Raw genomic sequence first — 14,264 nt, forward strand, 5'->3', positions numbered from 1 at the left:
TAAGAGCTGGAATTGATAAAATTCAAACCATACCCAACCCTTGTGATGAGGACAGTTAATATTGAACGTTGTATATAATAATAATGTTCATGACTCAAGATGTCTGTCTCAGACCACTTGTGGTGTTCCACAGGGAGGTGTTTTAGTGCCACTTTTATTTCCATTATTTGTTAATGATGTGACTTTTGCCTGTTCATTAATGTCCTGTGCCTGTGTCCTGTAGAACGAGGACGTGATAAAACCATTATTAGGGAAAAGCTTATGAAAGCTGGGCAGATTCAAGATTTAGTTTGTCATTTTCTTGTGTACTTGCATACTTAAAAAACGAAATGTTGTTCCTCCCAGCCCACAGCAGTGCAACAAAAGAAAGGATGAAGATATATATTTAAAAATTCCCTTAAAAAAATGATTAAAACATATAAATCCCAAGAGGACAAAAACAAAAAACAAAAAAAGAACGAACAGTGTTCGTGCATTAAAATGCATTTAGAGAGAAAGTGCATGTTTCAGTTCGATGTTGACAGCTGGTGCATGTCAACATATTTCATTTGGGAAAAAAGTTTGAGTCCAGAGCAAAACTATAGTGCAATGTGTTTAAATATTTGATGTAATGGAACAAACATTCAAGCAAAGACATTTCTTAATTATTAGGTTTTTATTTTAGGTTGACTTGTATATGGTGAAATTCTAATTAGCGACACCAGCAACAGCTTCATTATCAAGTTTCATCAATGTTTTCTTTACGTCTGTATACTTCAGATGCATTATTGCCTATAATACATTCTCAAATTCACACTGATGAGTCATTTTTAATGTATGCATTGCATCATCTTAGAGAAAATAGTTTCTTTGACCACATTAAGGCCATTTTTTCTACAAAACCTTGAATGCTTTAATCCTGCCTAGTTTAGAAATGTTTCATTTTAATTAGACATCTGTAATACTAGTCAAGTGTGACAAATCTAAAGCACAGTGATTCACTTTTCTGGTTGGGAAAACTTCCAGTTTGCATCAAAACGCTGACAACAGTTATGTGTGAAAACCCTGTTTATGTTAAAGAATAGGATGTATAAGATCAGCTCAGTAACAGTTCCTTCTTGTTTCGTATTAGATCATTTGTTTTTATGTTGTAAATGAAAATATCCGTGGTCATGACTGTAATGTTTGAGTTACAAACAGCTGGCTTGTTGCATAATGTTAGAATTAATAAGACTTTGCCGTGTTTTACTTGATTAATATTTCATTTATTTCTTGAGTTGTTTTAAGGGTATTCTCCGAATAAAATCAATCACTCAGTCAATCATAATGCAGCATATCAATAAGGAGAGGGAAAACCTTTGATATTTTCTAAATCCTGAATCTCTTTTTAGCTACTTTCCTTTAGCTAGTCGATGCATATGTCATTACTATGAGAGATAAGTGGCTCTGGTCCACTGGGACCAAGCCTGGCTAGCCAGCATGTCTGCTCCGCTACTCTCACTGGCTCTCTGCCTGCCTGCTGCATGGTCATTACTTATGAATTAGGGGTGGAGGAGGTTGATGGACAAAATGTTAACGTAAAAATGGTCCGAAACAACTACTCACAGAGAGAGAGAGAGAGAGAGAGAGAAGAACTACAGGGGTAATGAATAAAGGGAAAAACAAAAACAGGAGGCAGAAACCCATCACAACCATAGACGGTATCATCACAACATACTCATCACGTCACCTAACAACAATGACATCATTTTCTTGATTTATGTGGACTGGCCGCTGGCCTTTCAGATGATGGCTAAATATATACAACCAAAATGCAAACACAGTGACATCACAGTGAGTGCAGTAAAAATAACAGCGTTTGGTTAACATGATGCAGGTGTGGCTGCAGCAGTGCGGGCTGGAGGGAGGTGCAGCAGTCTGGTCAAAAAAAAAAGAAAAAAAAAAAAGAGGAGGACAATCTCAGAGCAACAGAAATAGATGGGCAGAGATCGTGACTCTCCATGTCTCGGTTTACTCTCCCACCTCTCACCTTCTACCCCCGGGCCATCAGAGAGCCTGGTGCCGTCAAACTGGAATGTTTCCCTACCTGACAAGGCGTCTCATTAACCTACTGAGGTGTGTAAGTCTCTGACCACCAAACACACCATCAGTCACATTTGTGCAACATCTCTGCAGCTGAACCTGTTGCTAGGTCAACAAAAGCATCTTGCATTGCCTAAATAAATCAAACAGTGACAAAAGCAATGTATTAAATCTGAAAATGTTGTTTGCTCTCTTCTCTCGTGCCCTGAAGGTAGGGACCTCAAAACCTTAAAGGTTTTCCCACAGGATCATCCAGGAAAAGACCTGCAACTAACAATCATTTTAATCATCTATTCATATATGGATTGTTTTCTCAATTAGTTCATGTTTTTGTCTATAAAATGTTAAAAAATAATAGAAAATGACAACCACAACTTCACAGACTGCAACGATTTTAATTGATTTTTGTTTACCTGCAAAATGCACATGCTTGAAACATAATTTTTTTAAAAAGACAGTTGAGCAAGAATAATAAAAGAGCTGCACCACCTGCAAGGCTGTCATTATTACTTATAATAAGTAAGTATATACTTACTTATAAAATACAGGTTATCCCACACAACTGATTTTCAGTACCAGATGCTTCAACTGCGTAGAGCACATCCAGTTTAATAAGCACTTTCAGCATGGATAGAGCAGGAAAGTCCGCTCACTAATTGATCTGTTGTTGTTTGTGTTTCTTTACGAGACATCAGATTGATATCTGCAGACCGCTGCTAGCTAGCGTTAGCTACCTGGCAGGTAGCGACATTCCTCTCATCATTTCAACTCTCATAGCCAGAGATGATAGCCCGTCAACTAACACAAACCAAGAGCACAGATAAGTGCGGAGAGTCATTTTTAGTCTCCTTCTCGTAGATGTGACCGTTAAATTCACTACAAGACAGCCACAGACAACTAGCCACCTGATGTCGAGACAGACCCGTCACAGCCAGCTACCATCTACGTTACTTTTTGACTAAAAATAACCTTTTAATGCACATTGTAAATTTTCAATTTTAGACTTTTTACACTTAATGCAAAAACAAAAATTCAAATTAATCGAATTACTTTGAGATATCACTCCGCCCTTCAAGAACACCTAAAATCCTAAAGTCTGAAAATATCTTGCTTTGTCCGACCGACAGTCCAAAAGCCAAAGATATTTAGTTTATCATCACATTTTTGCAATCTTTGCTTGAAAACGTACTCAAACAATTAATTGATCATCAAAACAATTGTCTTTTAATTTTTTTGTCAATCAACTTGCAGTATGAATCTAATCAACTAATCATTTTTCGGTCCACCACCTCCCTCCCGCCTCTTCACATATACCTTGAACTTACTGCCTTGCATTCCTTCATGGTGGCTCACTGTCAATAAGTTATGTAAGTTATTCCCATTCTTTAAACTCCTCTGATAACATATCTGTGTTGCAATGCAGAGCCACCCAAAACGTATTCTTGATCATTATCACCCTTTTGTGCTTGTAAAAAGAAATTCCATTTGCTCTGCTTTACAATAATGACACCAATATTTAAAGGTCCTAACAGGAACTTGAATATGCCAAACAGAAAATAAAGCTGACACCCATAAAAGCATGAGAGGAATTCACTGTTGACCTCAATGAGAGATATGAACTTTACCTACTCCAGATTTCTACATTTGACCTATTTTATGAATCCATCAACCAGTGGTTGTGCTCATCTGTGTAAGGACTGAATGCAATGCTCAGCGAGCTACATTCAATTACCGACTGAAGTACATCTGTTTTGATATCATCAGCATTCATGTATTGCTGAGGCTTACAACAGCAAAGAGAGAAGCTTCCAGGACAGAAAGCTAAGACGTCTTGTCACATCTAAAGCAGGTTGTAATCAGGCCAGTGGCAGCTTCCTCTCAGCTGTGTGTTGCAGCAGGTACACAGCAGGCTGCATGGTGGGCGGCCTGTCTAGGCTCCATGAAGAACTGATGACGAAAACACTATTCTGGCTATTTTTACTCTGGCTTCTTGCTGATCAAAAGACAGTCAGGCATGTTCACTGACAGCGGAAAAAACGGTTTTATTCCCAAGGATTTTTTTTCGACCCTGCTTTACAGTACGTCTGGCAAAATAAAAAAAGGAGATGCAGTCATTTATGTCAGAGGGAAATTTATTTTAGTCCGTAACCAGTGAGTCACAGCGGCAACTGCAATAAGGGGGCTGTAAAAACAGTCATAAAACTAAACTGAAAACACAGATATAACTTTAAAAAAAGATATACTGTACATCTGGTTTGCTCGACCAGAGTTCTTGTGTGGGTTTTATGCTTGTACATGGATGTGCACAGTATACGTGTTCACCTATTCCTCACCTACAGGCTGTCTTTTAAGCACCTCATAACTCAAACACGTCCACTAGCAGCCACTCCTCACATTGGCTTGCCAAGGCTCGGTGCTGGAGGAGGGGTGGAGTTCAAAGTTTACTTGTGATGTCAAGATATCGGTTACTTAAGCAGTGTCGGCCCTGAAGGTATGAGCAGTGAGAAACTTCATGCTCAAAATCCCAAAGTACCCACCAATCTTCTATCAATACCTCCATCCAAAGTGTCTGCAAGGACTTAACAATAGTGACTTTGCAACCCCGAACCTAATCCAAAAACCTGACTACCTATAAAACCCATCATGCACCAGTCCCGCCTACACAATCTGTAGACAGGATAGCTGTAATGTTTTGTAAACGCTCAAAGTGAAATTCAAGACAAGGAATTTACAGGTGTTAACATATGTTGAGGCAGTATGTTAACAGTGTACACACATGCATTGTGTGTATGTGTATGCATGTGTGTGAGTGAGTGGGACACCCTTCCCTTGGTTTAGGCTGTCTGATATCATACACAGATGACAGCTCACAACCTCTGTCTTGTAATAGGATAACCAAGACAGATAATCCAAGAGCTGGTTCATTGCTTTACAGCACACATGTGAATGAGTATGAAAGGATAAGACAGGATGCGGCTGTGTGTCTGCTCTGCTCTCTTTACCTGGAGATTTTAGCTTTGTGCATGTATTACTTGTGTTACTTTCTATGGTACTGCAAGCAAAATGTATCCAGTTATGACAAGATGATATAGATAACACATCTAAAAGGAGTTGTGCATGTGCGGATATCCACGCTGTCATGCACAAACCCACGCAAACGTAAAAACAGATCTTGGTTTCTGTTTTATCAAAACTATGCCATCATTATGGCATAAGCTGAAGTCCAACATATCCACATACTTCTTCTGAAGCTTCTCTCTTCAGTGTAATAAATCTGTTAGTTAAGGTTAATAGGACACTGACTTCCACGTTTGTACATTCAGATCTTCAGATTAGCTCACAATAGTCCTTTATTCTATGCAGGCTGTTTTACAGGTGTATGAATCCATAAACAGGCAAAAGTGAATTAATGATTAACATATACAGGAGTCTGGTGGGCAGGGTGCAGATAATACGACTGAAACCGATCAACTCCTGGATGGAAAAATTTCTTCCATGGCAACTGTACTGTACTGTGCTGTACTTGGGTTGTTTTGGAGTACCAATGAGTTTTTAGGTTGACACTGACTTTTTCTGTCCCTTCTCTGTGATATTTTTGAACTGTGTGACAGCATTTGTTGGTCTGTATGATTATTTTGATACTACTACAAACTTTTATTTCTTTCAGCTTATTTCAAGGAACAAAACAAGACAAGAATCATTTAAATATACAATACTGTGAAAAAGATGTTGTAAATCTGCACACACGACTACAGTGAATACATTGGAAGGATGTATGCAACTGTCAGAGTGCATCATACAGGGATTGTGCAGAGATTGTTTAAAACCCGTATGAGTCCTACTGCTAGTGTTTCTTGCAAAGTGATTGCTTTTTAACAAAATTGCCACACTCTGAGTTGAGTCTGCTGTTATTACTGCCAAAACGGTGCAAATAAGAGATAAGTTGTGATAAACTGGAATTATCTGTTGCTGTAGGAGTAAAGATCAGAATCAGAAATCAAAACAAAACTCAGCCTCTACTGAGGCTTTTTAGTGAGCAGGTATCCCAATAACTCATGACGTTTCCATTATTCCCATGACGTTTTCCATTATTTCTCACTGAGGATAATACACAATTCCTGTGCTGCATCCATTAGCTACTTAGGAACATCCATACTGTATATAATATGCAAAACAATAAGATACAAGTCCTGGATGCACTTACACACAGAGAGCATTACTATTAACTGGAACACGAAAAAGTTGCCAAATGATACAGTTGATACAGTGATGCCAAAACGATAAAAAAATGTCCTTGTAAATACCAAAACAATATTTTTTACTTAGTGTGGGGAATTCAAACATTTTAATCTTTTTTTATTTAATAAAATGCACCAAACTACACATGCATCAGTTTTAAAGAACTTTGCCTGAATTAAATTTAGTCTAAAGAGGTAGAAAGGTTTCCTGATTTAGATCAAGAAATATCTGATCAAAGAATACGTTAAGAAACCTGAGAATCATCAATCACACTCGATGTCTGATTTGATTTGATACTCTGCTAAAGTCGCACACATTTCATTCAGGACTCAATAAGTACCGAGGTTTGATACTCAGCCCGATCCTACACTTCCACAGTTGGGACAAAAAGCACTGCACGCTCATATTTTAGGTTCATAAATCTTGACATGAGACACAGGATACCAAGCTTAATGAAAAGACCTCAAAAAGACTGCAATTCAAACCACAAGGCACGTGTTTCAGTGGATAGTAGTGTTTTGAAGGGTGGACGCCACCATAAATAGCCACCTGCGGGTAAAGATGACTTTCTTGGGATGGTGGATGATGTCATTTTCACTGGTGTGGAACAGCCTTGGTTTCATATTAACATTTTTCTGTCATCAGCGAAAAAAATAGAAAATACTTCCACGCTTATGGCAGGGAATGAGTGGGTACTGCTCCAAGTTTGAGCAAAAGACAGTTATCAAAATGAATGTATGTGAAGTCAACGGTCACATAAATCTCGTGCAGTGCAGGCATCGCTTTTTAAAAAAGGACTTTTTCCAAACATGCATAGTTTCAGGCAATGAGCTGGTTTGAAGATACATTTCTGTTTCATCTTGTTCAAGCCTGTCTCACGCACACGCACACACACTCCTAAGCATGAATCCCCAAGAGAAAAAGTGAGCACACACACACATACACACACACACACACACACACACACACACACAGGTGGACAGGAGGTCTCCAGAGATTAAGAGTAAAAGATCAATAACAGAATGTCAAATTGTAGAGACAGATCAGAGACACCAGCACATGATATTAAATCAAGACACAGACAGAGACACAACATGGAAGAGAAAGAGAAAGATACAGAGTGTGTGTGCAGTTGAGCAAGAGGAAATGTGTGAAAGGCAATCTGAGAGTTCAGCAGCACTCACCCTGACAAGTGAGTCGACACTGGACACAAGAATCAGCTGCGGGTCCTTGGGTGAGAAAAAGTTAACTTCTCTGTGGCAAGCCAAAGAAAAAATCCCCACCAAACAAAAAAAAAAAAAAAAATCAATTGTCTTGCTTTATCTCAAGCACATGGATCAACACTGCTTCTTGGCACACACACAGAAACATGCATACCAGCACACACACACAAGCAGACAGCCAGTCCAAAATCTTACAGTCCCGTCCAAGCAGAGACCTAACCGAGCTCCTCTTCTTTGATGTGCACAGTCCACATAGACAGTCAGTCAGTCAGTCAGTCAGTCAGAGGAAACGGTGGGTGTGTGTGCAGCATGAAGGCGAGTGCGTGTGTGAACAAGCAAGGGGAGAGTGCAGGAGCGTGTACACTCCCTGAGAGGGGAGGTGACTACAAGGAGAGAGAGGGAGAGAGAGAGAGAGAGAGAGAGAGAGAGAGAGAGAGAGAGGGAGAGAGAGAGGTAGAGAGAGAGAGAGAGAGAGAGAGAGAGAGAGAGAGAGAGCGAGAGAGGGAGGGGGAGGGAGAGAGAGAGCGAGAGAGGGAGGGAGCGAGCAGCAGGTAATCACACTCCCTCTTTCTGAGCGCCGCTCCCTCTCGTCACTCCTCCACAGTGTTTGCTCAATCAGGATTTCTAACTCAATCTATGAGATGAGGACAGGACAGGAAGAGGGGAAAAATTCTTCTCCCTTGTTACTCAATAAGAAATGACTTACTTGATATGACTTACAGATATGACTTTATAAGATATGATTTACAGTAGCGTGTGGCTTATAAACACACATTCTGATTCTCTTTAGCTACATATGCTTATTCCTAGAAAGTTGCTCTTTTGTGAGTGTACAACAGTGATTATGAGTATTTTCAAGATGAGGCAAGTTTATCTGTATGGCATCTTTCAAACATAGAGGCAATTTAAAGTGCCCGCTACTAGGTGAAGAAATGCATCAAAACAGTGTAGAGGAACATAATAGAGGAAAATAAAATAGAAAAAAATAGAATTCATGGAAATAAAAACACAAATACTGTCTCAGTGCAGTGCAGAGCAGTAACAAGTCGGACCAAATTAAAAGAAGGGAAAGTGAAGGAAACCAGGAAAGCAGGCGACCTAGTGGTTTAACGTGCCAACCACATAATCGTAACATTCAGTGTTGGAGTTTGCATGTCATCCTCATCTCTCTCCCCTCTCATTTCCTGCCACCTCTATACTGTCTTCTCTCTAATAAAAATGCAAAAATGCCCCAAAAATACTTTAAAAAAATGGCACAAGAGATTTATGTATGTATGTATGAATGTAGATTTGAAAGCAACTAAAGATGGCACACACTGAACTGAAAAGGCAGCTTTCCTTGCCTGACTATTTGCTGTTTTTATAGATTTAAAGTCCCCTCCACTAAAAAAGGTGTTTGTGTTTCTTCACTTGGATGTTTGAGCTTCACTGTGCAGAACGATGTGTGTGCACCTTGGATTTGAGTTTAAGGTGTGGGCCTATGACCATGACTAATTATGACCATGACTAGTTTGGAGGCTAATCGCGGTCCAGTATGCAACTTACATAACTTAGATAATTATTCCAAGCAGAGTATTTTTTATATCTTACAACATGTCTGTAAAGGATCTTTTGACTTATTCCATTATTTCATCCATAAGTTGCACTGATGTACAGGCCAGATGTTCCCTACTACACAGACACCAGACTAATATTTCCACTTAAATGACCAGTGTGTAGGATTTAGGGGGCTCTAATGGCAGAAATGGAATGTAATATTCATAACTATGTTTTCATTAGTGTATAATCACCTGAAAATAAGAATCATATTTTTGTTACCTTAGAATGAGCCCTTTAGAGCTTACATAAGGAGCAAGTCCCGTTCCACGGAGCCTGCAATGCTTCTACAGTAGCCCAGAACGGACAAACCAAACACTGGTTCTAGAGAGGGCCCTTCACATTTTTGGCGAGTTTTGCGCCCACCGTAGGTTCTCCTACATGCTTGAAAGGGGAGGGGTGAGAGCGAGAGGTATTCAGTCAATTGCAGTCTGCAACCTCACTGCTAGATGCCATTAAATCCTACACACTGGACCTTTAATGTCACAAAGCCTGGAACTCCCTCTCAGACCTTTTGTAGTTTGTGAACTCCTCAAACTAGGAACCTTCAAGTAAAAGCAAAAAAAGTACAACCTGCACACAAAATTGATAGAGATTGTCTCAACTGTTTGGCAGAACGCCTTGTTGCTACAAAACCCGTTCACTTACTTTCAGCTGGAGAGTGGTGGCAATCACTCTAAGTCAAAGTGAAACATTACATAATGGCACATTAGCACCAGAGGCTAGGAGAGGCTGAGCTGACAGGTCGATACGAGGACGGTCGGTCAGGGGGGGAAAAAAACTGACCACTGACAGCTGGCCTTCACACAGTCAAACAGGAATGGAGCAGGGGGGCTGATCAATTGCTGTTATTGCACAAACATACATGCCTGCACGCCAGTTTGTAAAGGAGAGAACTATTCAGATAATCTAATTTAAAAAAGCAATAGCACGATTTTAAAACACTGCACTAGAAATAAAAGTCCTGCCTTCTAAATTTTACCTAAAGCTCAAACCTTAAAACTTAATTTCATATCATATTTCTCCTTGAAACTGAACATTAAAAAGAAAAAAGTTCTAGGCAGAGCTGAAGACTCACATCTGCTTTATCAGGACAGTGTGTTTGAGGTTTGATTTGAAGTTGATCATAAAAATATGTCTCAGGGTCTTTAAATAAGGAAATACAATCAGAAAAATCCTTATTATTAAGGAGAATGGCCTCTTATAGAGTGTTGTATACATTATTGGATTATTGATACTGACGCATTCATGTGTAAGCAGCAGCTTAATGTTGTAGCTGATTGAAGTGGAGCTAATTTTAACTACATTACACACTGTTGGATACTTCTGTTTTGAGCAGTGCATCATATTTTATAAGATGATCAAATGTTTTCTTTGTAAAACCTTAATCTGCAAAGTGACTAGTAACGGTACCTGTTGGATAAATGTACTGTAGTGGAGTAAAAAGTACAATATCACCCTCTAATGTAACATAGCATAAGTATAAAGTAGCATAAAAATGTAAAAAGTAAAGTACGCTTAAGTTTACAATTGTACTTGGTGCTTGAGTAAAACAAAATATACTGGATACAAGTATGGGAGACACACATACTCACAGAGGAACACACCCACCCACACACACGTATACACTAGTGATAAAGCTGGCCACCAATACATCAGCCCCAAATACACAACAAAGTCCAACGGTCGCACACTGTCTGTGAGATAAGGAACAGGACACATGAATTGGTAAAGATATGGCAAGCTGGTTGGCTCATCAAAGCCAGGAGTCCAACATAACAATCTGCTGTGAAAACATTCAATACAGACCTCACGTTGACACAAAATGGACATTTAGTATTCTACCTTTACTGAACCTAACCAGTTTGATAAGAACAGACTCAGAAATTACTGTGAAATGCTTAAAAATTTGAGGTAATCTGACAAAACACACAAAGATTTTCAATTTAATGTATGAGCCAGTATCATTTTGCCAAAGGTGTGTATCATTGTGTCAAAGATATCATTTAAAGACTGTACGGTGATCCGCCAGTGTCTCTATGTGTCTATTCTGCTTATCAAAGCAGACAGTCAGGCTTCGATTTATGACACTTGTTGGACGTCGAGGCTCCACTTGTTAAACACTGCACTTCCTTTCATTCAGCTCTTAGCTCTTGATTAAACCTTGGCGTCTTTTGAGTGTGTGTCTTACTTGCAGCTAATTATCAATAAGGACAGGGCATGAGTCCTAAAAGCTTGTGTCTCTTTCTAAAGAGCTCAAACCAGAGGATTGCTCTCTAATCACACATCACACAGTTGCAGACTAATAGCTAGCTGCTGTGAGAAAAGAGGCCAGAGCCTTTGACACTACAGAGGCACAGTGACCTTCCCTTCCTCACTTTGTCATTCCTGATTAACCGTCTGACTGTGTTTTGACTGTAAAACACCTGGTTTAAGCGCCTAATGCTATCCTGTGTTCCAGTTTGGTGCCTGTAGTAAGTTTTTGGTTTTTCTATACTTGAGCTGAGTGTTTTCACTGTGGGCTTTAAATGGTCAAGTGCTCACCAACTGAGCAAATAGTGCAGTTCTATTCAAGCGTACACATAACCAAACAGGTGCAGTCAATAACTGAATAAGTCATCTGGGGCTACTGAAATCCAGTGTACACAGAAACCTCCATTAAAGACAGATTAATTTACACGAGTTCTCCCGAGAGCAAATAAATTAGACTGGTTAGAGCAACAGCTTTATGGGGGAAAAAATCCAAACATTATTCTTTTTTTTTTATTTTTTTTTTTACATGTCCTGAGTCCTGAGCAGCACTTACATGAGAAAAGCAGCGTCAAGTTCCTGTCATAAATTTGCATGTTGTTTTATGCTCTGGTTTTGTGCAAATGAGGAGCTGCGCCTGCTCCAACTCACTGGAAAGCTGATCCCAACTGATTCTGCAAGGATATCCACATGGATATGTTGACCTCAAAAACATGATGCAGCAATCTGTGAAAACATCTCAAAATCTTCATATACAGTCTGCAAGTCATATGGTTAAACACTCAGTTTTGGGATGACATTGTAGATGGACACATTCCATTATAGCAACATAAAATCTGGCTTAATATTTACATGACAATTTTTACAATGGGAAAAGTATTACTATTATGGATAAATATGATGTATTCATTATTTATAAGTGCAGATTTTTTGGTTGGACAGCCATGGACCAGCTCTATATCCGTCACTCACTCACTGAGTGATGAAGTTACACGATTGGTTGGTCGGCCCAGTGTTGGAGTTTCCCCGTTGACTGTTTAGTCTTTCAAAATGAATCAGCATGAACAGTTTCTATTACGTCCTCAGGAGGAGTTTACAGCGGAGCCCTGAGCTCAGTCCTGAAATAAGCTTTAAAAACACACATTTACCAACTGAAGTGTCTCACACGGAGGCTCTGGCACTGACATGATTACGGTGTTTGTGTGCTCTGAAGGCCGTCACAGCATGGATATGTTTATAGACATAGAAACAGATGAGCGGGGGGAGTTATTAGGATAATTAGAATAGTTGTATTAAAATTAAAATAAGTTCTCTTTCAAAAACATCCCTAGATATGAGTGGGAAGTATTGTTCTTTCAACTGCATTTATACCCTTTTTTTTGACTCAAACGTAGCTTAACCATGTCATGTGATGCTACTCCAGTTCACTTTAACAAGAATTATTACTGGGCTCACTAAAGAAAATTGCAGATGAAGAGTTAATATCCAGTAATTCACATTATAGACACTATCACTGACTATCCCTGTAACAAATTGGCCACAATTTCAGCCATATACTAGGTTTTGACCTAGTCTCGTTTCAAACAAAATTCTACTATCATAATTGAGATGTCAATGTCCAACGTCAACAGTTGTGGGAAGTGGAATTTTACATACAGTAGGAAAAGCTTCTAAATCATTTTCATGTTCATGGAAAGACAAATACCTTATTTTTCATTTGTTTTGTTTTTTAAGATCAATCTTAATGCTAAGTTTGATGTCAGTCAAATTTAAAATATGAAGACATCTTGTTCTCAAAATCATTGCCAGTACATCAGTGTCTACAAATTCTGGTAGTTTGGGCAAAGTTTTATTTGCAAAGCAGAAACTATTGTGAAACATGCCTGAAAGACGCAGTTCACTTTTAGGGCTGCAATTAATGATTTTTTTCCATTATCAAGTCATCTGTCGACTATTGTCTCGATTAATCGTTTTGTCTTTAAAATGTAAGAAAATTGCGAAAAACGTCGATCACCATTTGCCAAAGCCCAAGATGTAACTCTTTTAGTCCCGATCAACAGTCCACAACCCCAAAGGACTAAAGAAACCAGAAAATATTAATATTCAAAAACCTGGAACCAGACAATCTTTCATTTGTCCTGAAATGACTCTAAGCGATTCACCGATTATCAAAATAGCTAACGATTAATTTTCTCAATTAATCGTCTAATCTTTGCAGCTCTATTCATGTTCTTGATAAAGTTATTTCAACACAAATTCAACGTAGCTTGTTCTGTTACTAGTTCCCCAATATTGTTACTCATTGATAAATTCTATCAGTTTAGAGGGAGGGAGATGGTAGTGAGGGCCAATACATTTTTTAGGTGGCTACACAAGGTGACAGAAAAAAGTATTGGAAATGTTGGATTTGCAAAAGCTTTTGCACCATCGATATCAATATCATATAATAAAATTACACACACCACAATATATTTTATCCCTGTCGCCTGCCCCTTTCTCACACTGATTACACAGCTGCAACAACAATGAAATGATCAGTATGAGCAATAATCAAGCTTCAGATCAGAATCTAGTCATGTGTCTCAACAGGTAAAGGTGTGACTGAGTACACTGACACAATCACTGCGTTATATCTTTGCCTGCACTAACATGAACCTGAGAAACACATGCAAATGCACGTTTTTTTATAGTCTGTTTCGTAAATTTGTACATAAATATGACTCTTGACCTAGATTTATTCACTTCCATGTTCCGTCTTGCAAACATGCATCTTTAAATTTCAGGAAGCAGTCAGCCAGTCCAGAGGTAATTTAGAAACAACAGATGTAGTTGTGATCCATTCAAGTAGATCAAAGACAGAACGGTGATGGCAATCAACAGACAAGGAGACACTTG

The 14,264-nt window shown here is 38.9% G+C and overlaps 1 protein-coding gene across 2 annotated transcripts in view; it reads right to left on the reverse strand.

The window, feature by feature from the left end:
• Positions 1-14,264, reverse strand: part of coro2aa (coronin 2Aa) — a 52,603-nt gene that overhangs the window by 20,185 nt on the left and 18,154 nt on the right. Inside the window, exon 1 of one of the 2 annotated variants that reach the window (XM_067584879.1) lies at positions 7,485-7,855. The exons of the other annotated variant lie outside the window; for it this stretch is intronic. The gene's annotated coding sequence lies outside the window, so the exon portion shown is untranslated. Of the gene's footprint in view, positions 1-7,484; positions 7,856-14,264 lie in introns of those variants that run through there. 2 annotated transcript variants of the gene reach the window in all.

Source organism: Thunnus thynnus, chromosome 3 (assembly GCF_963924715.1).
Source record: "Thunnus thynnus chromosome 3, fThuThy2.1, whole genome shotgun sequence".
Taxonomy (NCBI): Eukaryota; Metazoa; Chordata; class Actinopteri; order Scombriformes; family Scombridae; genus Thunnus; species Thunnus thynnus.